Source organism: Dipodomys merriami, unplaced genomic scaffold (assembly GCF_024711535.1).
Source record: "Dipodomys merriami isolate MVZ:Mamm:240054 unplaced genomic scaffold, mDipMer1.0.p SCAF_33, whole genome shotgun sequence".
Taxonomy (NCBI): domain Eukaryota; kingdom Metazoa; phylum Chordata; class Mammalia; order Rodentia; family Heteromyidae; genus Dipodomys; species Dipodomys merriami.
Window position 1 is genome coordinate 11,258,124 of NW_027204826.1, and position 15,643 is coordinate 11,273,766.

General features: G+C 46.1%; 1 long non-coding RNA gene across 1 annotated transcript; it reads left to right on the forward strand.

Moving 5' to 3' along the window:
* Nucleotides 1-2,793: 2,793 nt before the first annotated feature.
* Nucleotides 2,794-4,894, forward strand: LOC138841837 (uncharacterized). Its single transcript, XR_011376514.1, has 3 exons — nucleotides 2,794-2,867; nucleotides 3,006-3,073; nucleotides 4,826-4,894. It is a non-coding gene; the product is annotated as an uncharacterized lncRNA (long non-coding RNA).
* Nucleotides 4,895-15,643: the final 10,749 nt, after the last annotated feature.

Consider the following 15,643-nt stretch of genomic DNA (forward strand, 5'->3'; position numbering starts at 1 on the left):
TTGATCTTTATTTGGAGAATTGCCAGATCAGAGGGGAGGAGGTCTTGGTGAAGAGCAAATCCATGGTTCAATAGGTATTGCAACAATCAGAGATTTCCTGTTCCCAGCATGCCTAGCAGCTGGAGTACAATGATTGGGGCTTCACCTCTGCCAGGCAAGTGCATCTATGGCAGATTCAGGACAAGCGATTCAGGGAGAAGGGAACAATGGTGGTTATGGGGTCAAAGGGCAGCCACAGGCAAGGCTGTTTGGTGGTAGTGGCCTGTTCTGTGCTGTGGTTTCACTACTCCTCAAAGGTTAGCTTTGAACTTGACCTCTAGGACTCCACTGTTCCTACTGGTACTTGAAGTTCTTTAAAGAGATATCCCTTTCTTAATTTAGCACAAGTGGTGTCTACTGCCTGTTTTTCATAGCTTTATTGCCAAGGGATGGTATCTTCCTCTACATTAAAGCACAGCATGACCGCTGCCAGTTGAGAGTTTTCCTTTGTTTTATTTTCCAGGTAAACCTGCAGATTGCCGCTATATGTGGAAAGGAGGAAAGGAAAGTTGTTTGAATTTCTGAATGGGTTTTTAAAAAACATATAGCAATGCTACAAGTCTTTTTAAAGCCTAGGCTTTAACCAGCTACCGGTGGCTCACACCTGTAATCCTAGCTACCCAGGAGGCTGAGATTTGAGGATTGCGGTTTAAAGCCAGTCTGGGCAGAAATATCGGTGAGGCTCTTATCTCTAACCACACACACACACACACACACACACACACACACACACACACACACACACACACACACACACACACAGAGCTGGAAATGCAGCTGTGGCTCAAAGTGCCAGAGTGCTAGCTTTGAGTAGAAAAGCTCAGGGACAGCACTCAGGCCCTGAGTTCAAGCCCCATGACCAGCATTTTTTTTTAAAGCCTAGGCTTTGGCTTCTTTATTATAGAGCAGTTGAAGACAAGCGGGAAAAGCAACAGGATAAACAAGTCTCTATCTTAGAGTAGTCCACGTACACCATATTACCAGGATGGTGGCAATCAGGCCACGGAAGGAGAACAGGCTGAAGAATCTCAGAGGACACTGAAGAACCTGCTTGAATCTTTATTCCTGATTATAAGTGAAGTCGAGTAAGTGTCAATGTCCTGAGGCTAATGAGCACTGACGCATAGCCACACAGTTCCGCCTAACCCATAATTTACCCAACTCAAAATTTAACATCTGGAGAGGAGGCGAGGGAAGTGGAATGGAAAAAAAAAAGAAATCATAGCCGATTGGATTTTTACCCAGAGGACACTGAACACAAATCTGATAATGACCAAATGTAAACAAAAGTTTGGAAACCTAGTAAGTTCAATGGAACAAAAAAAGAAATGAAAGCAAGCAACCTGGCTGCGCGAGTCTGAAGAATTTGTACTCTTCTTACCTTCTGGGGGTTATCCTGTTTTGATATGTACTAGATTTTGGCAGGGGTGGAGATCAGGAATATATATATATTTTTTTAATCCATCTTCCTACTCAGCTTTCTCTTTCTCTAAGAACTCCAGGTTTGGGGCTAGCCATGAAAGAATTGATTCTACTTTCCTTCTTGCTTTTGTGACATCTTTACGTGGGGCCCACAACACTTGAATGTCTCCTGTGCACGTGCCAGCTCATATACATTTGTTGTTTGGTGCCCCTGCCTTTGAAGACAGACACTGTACCTGTTGCAAACTTGAGACAGGGGTTCTGACGCATGCTCCCGAGGAGGCTCACTTCCTACCTTATGCAAGATACTCTTCCATGTGGCCTCAGCCTTCTTTTGCAGTGGACAACACACACACACACACACACACACACACACACACACACACACACACACATACACGTCTCATACACATATTTTTCACACCACTGTGCCTTTAGCCACGTTGTCTCCTCAACTCAGAATACCCATTAGCCTGCCTCTCCATCGTCTCCTATAAGAGTCATGGTGTCATTAGACGCTTCCACCGAGATTTCAGAGGCAAGCCTAGGAGGCCAGGCAGTGCATTGCAGGTCAGATTCCCCTACAAGCAGCTCCTTGCCGTGTGATATGTGGAACTGTGAAAGTGAAGTGTAAGCTGTAATGGAGGCCCCCACGAAGGAAAAGGGGCTGGTGATAGGAGATGCCTGCTAAGGGAAGTTGTCTTATGCAAAAATCTGCCTGAGAGGGGCTATGTGAATCCAGCAAAGCCGCAGGACCCAGGCCGACCGAGATATCGGGAGCCCACATCCTGACCTAGTGTGCCCCAGATGGTGGACATGAAACTAGAGAGTGTGTTGTTTGCCCTGCTGGGTTTTAGTCTTGTTTTGCTCCCATCCCTCATCATTTTTTTTTATTCTTACTCCATTTGAAATAACAATGTTTACTCTGGACCTGCACCATCATCATATCTTGGAAACATGTGACTTGTTTTTGTTTTTTTTTTGTTGTTATTGTTTGCTTTTGATTCTTGAAAGGACTCATAGTTGAGTTTGCCTTGAGTTTCAGAGGAGCTTTTTGGACTTTGACTTTTGAGCAATGCTTCAAGAACTAAGATTTGGTTGGGGGTGGGGGCAGCTCTTAAAGATGGACTTGACCAGTCTTCCCCAGGGGCGGAAGGCACAGTTTTAGATCTTAAATGAGCCTCCTTCCTCAAAAAAAGCCTATGTGTCAAAGACTTACTCTCAAGTAGAATCTTTAAGGGGTGGGGCCTAATGGGAGGTCCTCAGGTTATTGGAGGCGTGCCCTTGACAGCATAAGGCTCCAGCCTCCTCCTCTTTCTCTTTCTTTGTTCCCTGGCTGTGAGGTGAATGGCTTTGCTCTGCCACATGCTCCTACCATGATGGGTTATCTCACCATAGACCCAAAGGTGAGGAGGTCAAACCACTATGGAATGAAATCTCCAAAACTGTGAGTCCCTTAGACATTGTTTGTCTCATATATGTTGTATAGCAATGAAAAGCTGACTGAAACTCCATCTCCCTTCATCCCCTCCCTGCCATGATAGCATGACAGGTTCTACTAATGACCAGACTCCATGAAATGGAGAAGCCAAGATCACCAGAAACATTCTTGGTAAGTCTGAACCCACCATGAGTGGAAGATCTGTTGGTTAGTTTATCTAAAATGAGATTTTGAGCCAAGACCACGGCTAGGATATGAAATGGATCAATCCGCCAAACCCCCTCTCTATCTGCTGCTTCACCTACAAGCTGATAAGGTTGGGTGGATGGCCCCTGTCTATTTTAGCCGGCTGCTGTAATTCTGGGCCTATCCCATGATGGGGTTGCTCATGAAACTTTGGAAAAGAAATCTCCGTTTATTGCCTGATAGAGCTGCCCAGGAGGGTGTTTGAGTAACCTGGCAGAGAGAGCCATCGAGGAGGCTGTGTGTCACAGGACTCCTAATCCAAATTAATTAGATTAATCAGTATCTTCCCAAAATCTTTTGGGGAGAGATTCTTTAGGAGTACCCGACTGCAGGATCTGTATATTCTGCCCTTTTGTTGCCCAAGGAGGCTGAACCCTAGAGAAAATCACTGACCTCCAGACATCCATGGGGTGACCCCAGGTGACTCTCACGTAATCTGTTTTGACCCTGGACGATGGAGAGCTGATCAGGAATGTCTAGTTTGCCTCCATGCAGAATATCAGCAACTTCCTCACCATTTTGGAGGTGGGGGGAGAGAAGGGATGTGGGAGGCCTTTTAAAGAAGAGAGAACTCTGAAAGGGACTTTAACATTTTAATCAACTAAATTAAACCCTCAGTTGTCTGAGCAATTATACGAAAAGAGATTAAGTTTTTAAACGAGAGGGCGAAGTGGCCTTCAAGCAGTAAGATGCGTTGCTTTATTTGTTCATTTGTTTTATATTCTGCTTTTAGTGGAACTAGAAACTTCTGAGTTTGATAAAGTAGAATTTAGCAGTCCAGCCCTCCCTCCCTCCCACCCTCCCTCCCTCCCTCCATTCCTTCCTTCCTTCCTTCCTTCCTTCCTTCCTTCCTTCCTTCCTTCCTTCCTTCCTTCCTTCCTTCCTTCCTTCTCTCCTTCCTTCCTTCCTTCCCTCCTTCCTTCCCCTCAGGCCCTTGCACCTTCCAGGAAAGCACTCTGCAACTTGAACTATACTTCTAGCCCTTTCGCCTTTATTTTGTTTTTGAGATAAGAATCTTGCGGGCTGGGAAGGTGGCTCAGTGGTAGAGAGCTTGCCTTACATGCATGAGGCTCTGGGTTCGATTCCTCAGCACCACATAAGCAAAAAGAAAAAAAGCTGGAAGTGGCGCTGTGGCTGAAGAGCTGAGGGACAGTGCCCAGGTCCAGAGTTCAGGCCCCACAACCAGACCCCCCCCCCAAAAAAAGAATCTTGCTAACTTTGCCCCAGGATGGCTTCAAAACTGTTACACTCTTGCATTAGTCTCTTGAGTAGCTGGAATTATAGGCACATGCCACCATCCCTGGAAACAATTTCTTATAAGTGGTAATTTCCACTATAAGAATTTCCACCTACGCTATGCCTAGTTATTAACCCCAAAGCAAAGAAAGCATATGTCTACATCAAACATTGCACAAGAATGTTTATAGTACAACCCTCTTTGATCAACTATTAAGTGCCAATAAAAAATCTTCACAAAAGAATGTTTATAATAACCATACCCCTGAGAGTTAATCACTGGAAATAACTCAAATGCTTGTGGACAGAATAGAGGCACTAAATGTGGTATATCTGTTCACCGGAATATTGCTCGTCAAAACAAAGAACCATTTACTGTTGCATCCACCACCAGATATAGAATGAGAGATACTATGTAATTCCATTTCTGTAAATTTCTAGGAACAGCAAAATATACCAATCCTGATTGAAATCCAAAGGAAGTCAGAAGAAGGGACCTTTTGAAGATGCTACACCTTGCTTTCAATGGCTGTTGCGTAGCACGTGCAACATGTTGAGTTTGAGTCATGGTGCATGGGTACATTCTATTGTACATAAATTCTATTCATTTTAAAAATAAAGACTCAATAAACACTTGATAGAGTTCGGATTCAAGTTCCTTCTGTTTATAGGCCTGACAGACAGGATTTATACATGAGACCCAGAAGGTTCTATGTCTTTGAAAACATCTTGCCAGGCACTGGTAGCTCATGCCTGGAATCCTAGCTACTCAGGAGGCTGAGATCTGAGACTCAGGGTTCAAGGCCAACCCAGGCAGGAAAATCCAATTAAGTACCAGAAAACAGGAAGTAGAATAGTGGCGAGTACTAGCCTTGAGCAAAAATGTGCAGAGACAGTGCCCAGGCCTTGAGTTCAAACCCCACAGGCCCCCCCCCAAAACCCCATCTTTTCTCTCTAGATCTATTATAATATTCATACATTCTTTTTTTTTTTGTCATGGGGTCTGAACTCTGGGCCTGGGCACTGTCCCTCAGCTCTTCAGCTCAAAGCTAGTGCTCTACCACTTGAACCACAGCACCACTTCTAGCTTTTTCTGCTTATGTGGTGCTGAGGAATCGAATCCAGGGCTTCATGCATGCAAGGCAAGCACTCTACCACGGAGCCACCTTCCCAGCCCTTATACATTCTTAAACTATACAGCGCTGTACACTGGAGGAGCGTGAGCATGCACACACACACACACACACACACATACACACACACACACACACAACAACCCCTTCTTCACACCCAGAGGTGACTCCTTCCCTGCATATCCTTCCTCTCACCTGAAGCCTGGAGGAACATTCCACCACTCCATCTATCCCTCACCTTCCTGCCCACACTTCCTAACTGTGTTAGTGTCATCTCCAGCTCTAAACCTCTGTACACTCTAACTCATAGTGTACGTGTGTGTGTATGTGTGTGTGCATGTGCACATACACGCTCAGTGAAATAAAGATGCTTCTGAAACCACTCTCCCTTCTAAAGGCCTCCTTCCTCGTTAACTCTGGCCTTGGCAGTTTCATAAATAATGCAACGCCTTCTCAATTACAAATGTGGAGCTCTCTTTCTCTCTCTCTGTTTGAAGGATTAGCCCAGCCTCTTTCAAGTGGCCTCCTGGTCTCTTGAGTCTGGCTAGCAGCCACCCATGCCTTGTGCTGAGACAGGTCATCTGACTCCCTTAGAGAAGGCTTTGCTCCGTGCTCAGCCTTCTGGTAAAAAATATATTGATTTTGCCCTATGATCCTCTCAATATCCATCTTCTAAGTAGCTGGAATTATAGACATGAGTCACCACGCCTGGTCCTCTTAAATTCAATTCGTTGAGAAGTCTTGTTTTCAACTCATTCGTAGGAAAAGATGAATCTCATTGATCCGAGACAGGTTACCCTGAAGTTGCAAGTGTATTCGTTGTGGTAAAACACAGAATCTTTGGAGAAACTCTCTTCTCACTCTTGCTCGTGAGTGCAAGGAGGTGTACATCTGCTTCATTGTGGAAGAGATCACCCCGCGGGTTGGCATGTCACCTTTAGCGGGTGCATGTCACTCTAACTTACTACTGGATTCCCTAATCTCTGCCCTCTAGAGACAAAAGTATGGAGGCCACGTGCTCAAACTGTAAGCCTCTCCCCTGTGATGCTCTTCTCATTCTTCCTCCAGTCCATGAAAATAGGGGCAACAAATTGTGTGGCAACAAATTGAGTTTATGAGGACCGGGCATGTCTGTAATTCCAGCTGTTCAGGAGGTAGTGATTGAGAAGATCATAGTTTGAGGCCAGCCTGAGCAAGAAGTGAATGAGAATCCCCATCTCAACAACAACAAGCCACGTATGGTGGCTCAAAATGGTCATTCCCAACCACATAGGAGGCACAAATAGGAAGTTGATGGTCCAGGCTGGTTTGGGCCAAAACACCAGACCCTATCTGAAAAATAATGCAACTCCAAAAGGCTGGGAGTGTGACTCAAGTAGTAGACTACCTGCTTATCAAGCACAAGGACCTGAGGAAGAAACTTCACAAAGGTGACCTTTCTGTGCATCTGGGTCTTCACCATGAATGTTATAACTGTTACTGATAACCTGAGTATGCATCTTGTCCTCAGTGAGGTTCAAGGCTAACAAGCATTCCTTGGCTCTCAGAGCTGTTTGGTTCAGAGCTAGGTGGGGCCTGCATGCAGAAGCAGCATCTCCGTGTAGAAAACAGTTTCAGATTTCTCCCTTGGGCATGGTGCCACACGCACATATTGTAGTCACGGCTGGCAGCCCTATCCAGAGTATCGGCAAGTCACTTGCCTCCAGACTGCCAGACCACTTGTATATTCCCTCTCCTACCTCTCCCTTTTCTTTTCCTCCCCACTAGGCCTCTCTCTTCTGCTCCAGGAAAATCATTTGGACATTGCCTGGCCCTTTCATCAGAAAATACAAAAAGGTGGGTTCAGGATAGCTGAGGACATCTCATCCCCACAGCCCCCTGGGAGACATGGGCTGAGTACCTGCTACCAGTCAGTCAGTGGTGGGAAGGCATAACCATTCAGAGCATTAGTTCATGGGTACAAATTTGAGCTCTACCCCTGACTAGTGGGTATAAAAACTATAGGGGTTCAAGCATGGAAATGTGCAGAATTCTACAGGAGAGGATATGTCAGACATGTGTAACAAAGGTTAGCAGTTAGAAATAGCAGCAGCTCAAATTAAGATCCAGGCATGTTTACTTTCTGGCTAGTGATTTTCCTCTGCTTACATACTGCGAATCCCTTGTTCTCATGTTTATCCTGCTAAAATTAATAATGGTGAGAATGATGAGGAAGAGGAGAAGGTTGAGAGAAACTAACTACTGGTTTGGATAAGTCCACCCCACCCCCTGCACCCTAAGTCTTGTCCATCTCGAGGTACTATTGGCAGGTGGTTGAACCACTAGGAAGCTAGACACAGTCAGAAGTCTTCTGGAGACACACACACACACACACACACACACACACACACACACACACACACACACATGATTGTGCCTTATATGTCAAAGGAGATATTGAGGTCCTGGGCCCTCTTCTTTCTCCCTTTTCAGCTCCCAACCACCATAAAATAAGTCACTTTCTCCACTCTCCTTGTAATGTCCTACCTCATCACCGGATCAAAACAACAAAGCCAAGCTACCATGAAGTGAAAGCTCTAAATCCATGGACTTGAAGAAAGCTTTCTTCTTTTATTAAATCATTACAGTCATGGAAAGCTGACTAAGACATTACTGTTTACAGAGTCCTGCAATATTCCAAGAATTTTGCACCGCTCACCTAACTTCAGTGCATTAAAGAATGTTTTGAATCAGACCAATTGTTATCACCACTCACTGATAGGCCTTTGAGGCTTATTGAGGTTAGGTGATTTGCGCAAGGCCTTGGAAGTTTGAAACATATCCACATTGAGATCCAACACTGGTCCTGCTCCATCCCCTCATAATTGGGTAATGAGCCAGTTACCTGACCACTCTGAAATTTGCTTTCTCTGCCTATAAAAAGAATAAAAATACTCTTTCTCTCAAAACAACTAAAGTCTGCTATGAATCTTTTCATCCTGTCCAGTCATTGGGTAGAAGAATCTTTGTATCCTTCTCTTAAATCTGGCCTGACTTTAGTGACTTGCTTATTTAAAAAATGAGAATGAAGTTCAGCTTCAAGGTCTACTCAGAAAAGGCCATGCTGTTTGGGCTTGTTCACATCGGAACACTTGTCTTTGAGGCCCTGAGTTGTGATTGAGGGGTGAGTTGAGCTACTGTCCAAAATTCAAGTGTTGGATTGCTAACCATCAGACATAAACTTCTTTACAAAGGTAATCAAAGTTAGGTCATTAGGATGGGCCTTAATCCAATATGACTCATGTCCTTACTTTTTACAAAGAAATTTAGACAGGAAGAAGATAACCATTTATAAGCCATGCCAAGGAGAAAGGCCTAGAACAGATCTTCCCTTTACAGGCGAAGAGTGAATCAACTCTACAGATAATTTGACCTTGGATTTCTTGCCTCTAGAACTGGGAGACATTACATTTCTGATGTCTCTGATACCCAGTTTGTAATATTCCATTACAGCAGCCCTGGCAAACAGAGTTTTTATGTGCTGTATCTGCCTCCATGCTACGAGGAAGCCCAGGCCACTTGAGGAGGCCACATATATGTCGCTATGACAACCATAGTGTGAAGTCCCAGCTGAGAGCCCGTGCCAATCACGAGACATGTGAGCCAAGATGCCTCCAAACAATTCAGCCCCCTGCTGTAGGTTCATCTCCAATGTGTGCAGATGAAGAGGTAGACATCATGAAGAATGTAGATCGCACCACACCCCAGCTGAATTCATTATCCAAGGGAATCTGTGGCCACTATAAACAGATGTCTTACATCATCAACTTTTGGAGCTTTCTGTAGCATCAAGAACAGGTACTGTCTCCCAGCTAATGAAGTCCCAAGCCGACTTGTGGAGCCAAGGAATGCCTCTGGAAGGCAGCCTGATCTCTACTCTCAGTGCAAGCTCAGCAATCTTGCTGTCTCAGGACACAAGGAAGGAAGATCTTGACTGAGTCCTGTCTCCGGAGGAGACAGGCCTGTGGTTAACCCACAATGGCCCTGTGGCCCCTGAGGAAGTGACACTGCCCCTCCCCTCCATCTTCCTTCAGATTTGGAGGGTAAAGCAGACTCCTGAAAATAGCCAGCAAGCGTGATGCCATCCTAGTCTGAGCATTCATTGAAGACTGTAAAACTGTAGGCTTTGCTCGAAAGAATTCATTTTGCTAGTGGGCTCATATAAGATTGGAACTGCTGGAAGGCAAAATACAAGCAGAGTGTCTGAATGCGTGGGATTAAATTCTGGCTGTACCCCCTTTGCTAGCCTCATGGTTCTGGAGCGTTATATATGTACCCTTACCCCTATCCCCAAAATAGTAGTACCTGAGGTTCTCCTGAGGACATTTGGAATACCAAGTAGAGATCAATTGAGCACACAAGTATCTGTTAGTCCAAGAGTATTTGATAATGATTATCAGTGATCAACACTATCAAGGGAATCTATCTATCTCTCTTCCTTAATCTTACTTTTGTGTAAAATAAACCCAAGCACAATGGTTCCTTTAAATGTTTAAAATTTTAAAAAAAGCTGGCACTGCTGGCTCATGTCTGTAATCCTTGCTACTCAGGAGGCTGAGATCTGAGGATCTTAGATCAAAGCCAGCCCAGGCAGACAAATCTGAGAGACTCTTATCTCCAGATAACCAGCAAAAAAAGAGACAGAAATGGAGGTGTGGCTCAAGTGGTAGTGTCAGCTTTGAGTGAAGAAGCCTGAGTTCAAGTCCTTGTATTAGCATATACACGTACACACACACACACACACACACACACAACGCATGCACACATGCATGCACATACACATGCACACACATATGCACAAAGTTAATTTTTTAAAAAGATTCCAGACAGACAGGCCTGAGGTAGTAGTGTTATTACTGTTTTTATAGTTCCAAACGACCTTAAAAAATGAACTCTGAAGCTCCAAAGGGTAGTAATTAGGTCTCATAGAAGCAGGGAAGTCTTACCAAGGTTGCAGCTCCTATCCCATTGGGTGGTCCCTGCGTCATCTGCCTCTGTCCACCCACCTGTCACGTGTGGCAGGAGGGACATGGTCCCTTTTCTCTTCTGCCAGAAATGCTATCTGCCACTTGATGGTTTCCGGAAAGAAGAGGCAGATAGGGTGATTCAAAAGTGAACCATCTCCTCCCCCTACCCTGCACATGGCGCCCTGACAAACCCCTTCTTCGTAAGCACAAGGTTGAATTGCACCCTGGGATGCTCAGTGGGCCCTTTTGCCCCTGTGCTGGCCGTGAGATCCAAATGCAGGGTGCCTTTATGGAGCTGAGCTCCTTCCCTCCAGAGTAGCAGCTGGCCACTCGGCAGCACTTTGCCAGAACTGATCTCAGGGCTTGCTGCTAGCAGGCTGCTGCCTGGCTGCGAAGACTGCATCCCGCTCCATGCGGGGTAAGGCTTGTCCAAATATTTGGCTTGATCCCTGCTTTCTGATTCATCATGTGCAAGAACCTCTGTAATTTCATCTACTGCGTGACTCAGACAAGAGCTTAGCACAAAGGGCTGTGCACCCGAGGCCTTGCAGCCTGCACCACGGCCAGGCTGGCAGCCAGCGCCTGCTGCTTCTGGGCCAGCCCCGCCTGGGCTCACAAAGAGAGGCAAGCACGCTCCAGACCAGCTAGCCTGAGATTAAATCTCTTTAGTCTGAGATGATTAATGGTGCCTCAAACTCGTCCCAGCATAGGGTGTGAAATGCACTTTGTTCCTTTTCCAAGTTGTTTTTTTTTTAGCCCCCCCCCACTCCCCTTTAAAATGCTAAATCCTATTTGCATCTCCTAAATTATATTGGTTTCTAAATGAAGGCCTTCTGACACCCAGCTTCCTGGCGGTTTAGAGACCCTGCGAGAAATTCTGCTTATCGACCGACTGGAGATGCAGAGCGTGACCTAGATTCCCAACCTCAAAGACAGGTAGAGCTGGCTCGGCTGTCTTCAAACGGATGCTGAGCACCGGGTTCCTGAATTTTGGAAGGAGCCAGCAGGGAGGGAAGCGGCTTCCTTGTGTCCCAGCTCAGAAACTTCTGCTCAAGGATGACAGGGTCATTTTCTCCTTTGGCAGCTTTAACTGCTTAGGAAAGGCCCTACGTTGGGCTGGTAGGGTCCCTGAGCCCCCCACCCTCTCCCCATCAATCACCCTAGATGACACCAGATGGGGTGGGGGACTAGGGGGTAAGGAGTGGGGTGGCAGATGAGATATTAGGGTCTCCAGGAATCCAAAACCATGAGATGGAAACTTTCCTTCCATCACTTTCCAGCTCTGTGGCTTTGGAGAAGTCACCTGCCTTCTCTGTGCTGCTGTTTCTTCATTCCATGCAACATCAATTCCATTCTTAGACTTCCCCTGTGGTCCGAGTGGGCCAGAGAGACTTCAAGCCATCCGTGAGTGAGCTAGCCAAGGCTGGGAAGACAAGGCCGTGTTCTTCAGCCATTTCCTATCTCTTCAAGTATCCCTGTTGCCCATTCAGAGCCTCTGGAGCACAGGTGACTTTGTTTCACATCATCCCCCTACCCCCCAAAAGGTCAGGAGGCTGAGGTTTCATGAGCCCGCATCCCAACCTGGGGCCTGCACAGGGAACTCAGGCCTCCCAATTTCCATCCCGGACCAGCTGCCCAGCCAAGCTCTGACCCATCCCAAGGGCACAGTGGCTGCTAGACAGGGGTGGGGCAGGCAGGGGAGGAGAGAGCCAGGCCTGGCCCAGGGCCACTGTCCTTGCAGAAACAGCCTGAGCTACGCTGGGCCCTGGAGAATCATGACCTGGGGTGCTCTAATCTCTGTGGGAAGGAATAATGATATATATGTAAATGCATATATATATATATATATATATATATATATATGCATAGATATAAATGCAGCTATGTGTGACCCTTTTCTTCTCTTTTCTTTTCCAGGGGTCATAGAGGAGGTGACTGTCCCTGTGCTATAAATGAACTCAGAGAGGGCCACAGAAACGAAGCCAAGAAATGGTAGCATGCCATTTTTCAGCTCTGGGTTCCATTGTCATTCAATATTGGCCAGGGAGCGAACGGATGCAGTTGGGCGATTTATTGTTCCAGGGAATAGGAGGTGCTGAGGATCACCCCCAGCGCCTTGTACAGGCCAGGCCAGTGCTCTACCACTAAGCTCCAGACCCCAGACCCACTATGAAGCCTTCTCAACTCAGCTTTCCTATTGCTCTATTGATGCAGATGATTTTTGTTTTGAAGATTTAAAAGAGCCAATAGAAGAGGATGGGGTTGAACCCAGGCATTCCCCCTTTTCTCTAGGCCTCTCCTGTGTGGTCCATGCCAACACTGTGGCCTGGGGTTATCTTGGGGAAAAACAAATAAACAAAAAACTTGCAGACAGAAGGATCACCATGAAACCCACATTCAGCACTTTTTGCCCCCTCCCTTCCGCTTTCACTTCCGGCCACTATTTGGGGTTGCTCCTGCTTCTTTACAGTGTGTCTTCTGGCTCTCTGGGTGGGCGCCAGACACAATAGCTTCTGTTGGGGGCTCGCTCTGTGTTTTCACCATTGCTTTCCTCCCCATAGGGAGATGAGGAAGTTCTGGAAGCCAAGGCCAAGGCCCAGCTTGCACAGTGTGTGAGCCGTCTGCAGACTCAGCCGAGAAACACGATTGTATCCAGGCTTTCTGTTAGCCAGAGACTCCCATGTGTCTGGCTGGAAGGTGGCAGTCAGCCTCTACCTCAGCTACTGCTACATAACAATTCCAGCGAGCTGGGTACAAAGGAGAGGCTGGAGGAGATTTTCAGGGAAGCAAAAGGAAGTCATCCTTACATCTTGGGGAAGTTAAAAGACACCTAGAGAAAGAAAATCTTTTGAGGTTTTACTTTTCTGAAAGGCTGAGGCCGGCCATAATTCTCTGCTTTTGTTCTGGTTCTTTTGTCTCCCAGCTATCTTACACCTGTGTATTGTCATCCCTTTTTTTTTTTTTTTAAAGCAGGGTATAAATCAGGCAGTGAAAACATTTTAAATGTAGCTCTTTAGTCTAACATCTAAGTGGACAAAGAGGGAAAAATAGGTACTTAGTACAATGCCTTTGGAGGCTCAGGATTGGAGCAGGGCATCTGATAAAAGACAAAGTCTGCTTTGACACAACACATACTGAACCCAGGGCAGTCCTCTGGGCTCTGCTCATGGTATAATTTGTGTTGGTGTCTTGGTCTGCAATCTGGAGATACAGAACCTCTGGAGACCATTTGTCCCAGGGCTACTTCTGAACTTAGCAATAAGAAGGGAGAGGCCAAAGTTTCTGCTCCTGGATGCAGCTGGCTGAGGTTGCACCCCTTTAAATGCTTCAGCAGAAAGTGGGGATCCTGGGGGCAGAGTAAAACCCCCATTTGCCCTGTCAGTATTAGTTTCCCCAGGGTCTTCCCAGGGAGCTGAGTAGAAATCTAAGAATACTAGGAATCAGGATCTCAGCTCGCAGTGTGAACTTGAACTTGTGCTGGCCTCCATGTTGGGCACACACGTGACCGGCATGGTTGGAGCATGAGAGGGGGTGGCTGCGAAAGGAGCTGAGCTGTGTGGCAAAAACGAGCAGTGGTTCTCCTGACTTGTGGAAAAGATCCAAGGGAGGGTTATAAAATGCTGGCCAAAAGATAAAAAAGGAATGCTCTACATTCTTGAGACAAGTTGTAGAGGGAAATAAGTATTACACCCCGCCACCCACCTGCAATTGCTGCTCTTGTTTGGGAAGGCAGCCTCGATGGAAGCCTTCAAATGAAGTCAAGGTCAGTGTGCCGTTCTGAGTCATTAGCCATACATAGATTAGTAGGTTAATACAGAACTGTCTCTGCACAGATGAATTACACCCAGAAGCCGCATATGAGTTCTGGGAGTTGACATTGAAAGGTTCAGTTATCATAGAGGGGGATGCCTGCTTCATTTTGATAGGACTTAATTGCGTGTGATCATGTCCTTGGGGTTTAACTCTTCCAATACACTCAAAATTACGGGTTGTACCTTGGTATTCCCCTCATATTCGTAAGAATGAAGTCATAACTTCCAGTAGGATGGTGCTGGGGAAAGCTTGGAGAGACGGTTATGTTTAGGAGAGGCGGTGAGAGTGGATTGATGTCCTTGTAAAGATGAGAAAGAGATTGAAACTCTCCTCCTCGTGAGGGTCCAACAGCAAGATGGTTCATCTGTGAACAAGGACACTGGTGCTCACTACTCACTGGATTTCCTTGTGCCTTGACCTTAGACTTTCCAGTCTCCAGAATAGTGAGATATACAAGTATTTGTTGTTTAAGTTGTCTAACCTCTACTGTTTTGTTATAGCATTTTGAACTAACTGAGACACTCTGCTAGGGTTGTCCAGAGAAGCAGAACCAATTGGATACACACACACACACACACACACACACACACACACACACACACACACACACACACACACACACACACACACACACACACACACACACACACACACAGATCTCTATATTAAGGAACCTGGCCCATGTAGAATCGGAGGCTGAGAAGACCCCAGATCAGCCATTCACAAAGTGGGAGAGCCTTGAAAGCAAGAGGGAGAATTCAAGTCCAGAGTTCTGAGAGTCAGGAAAGCTGATGGTTTGAGTCCTGCTCTAAGATCAAAGGTCTAAAAACTGGAGGCTGGGAAAGGGCCATGGTGGTCTACGTCCTGAAGTCTAAATGCGTGAGAACCAGCAGCCCTCACGCTCATGGACAAAAGAGAACAGATGTCCTGGATTAAGGAGCCAGATCAGAATTCACCCTTCTTCTCTTTTGGCTCTGTCCTGGGCCTCCATGGCTTTGGTGAGGATGGACCTTTTTTCTCTGTCCTACTGATCCAAATGCAAATCTCTCCCAGAAAAACACTAATAGTTGAGCCCACAAATAATGTTTTTCCCACCATCTGGGCATCTCTTAGCTCATTAAAATTGGCAGTGTCAGAATGAGGGTCTGGGTTCCTCCAGGAGGACTCTTGAGGAGTGAAAAAAAATCTACTAATTCAAAAGGACACATGTTCAGTGTGTGTGTGTGTGTGTGTGTGTGTGTGTGTGTGTGTGTGTGTGTGTGTGTGTGTGTGTGTGTGTGTGTGTGTGTGTGTGTGTGTGTCTGGGG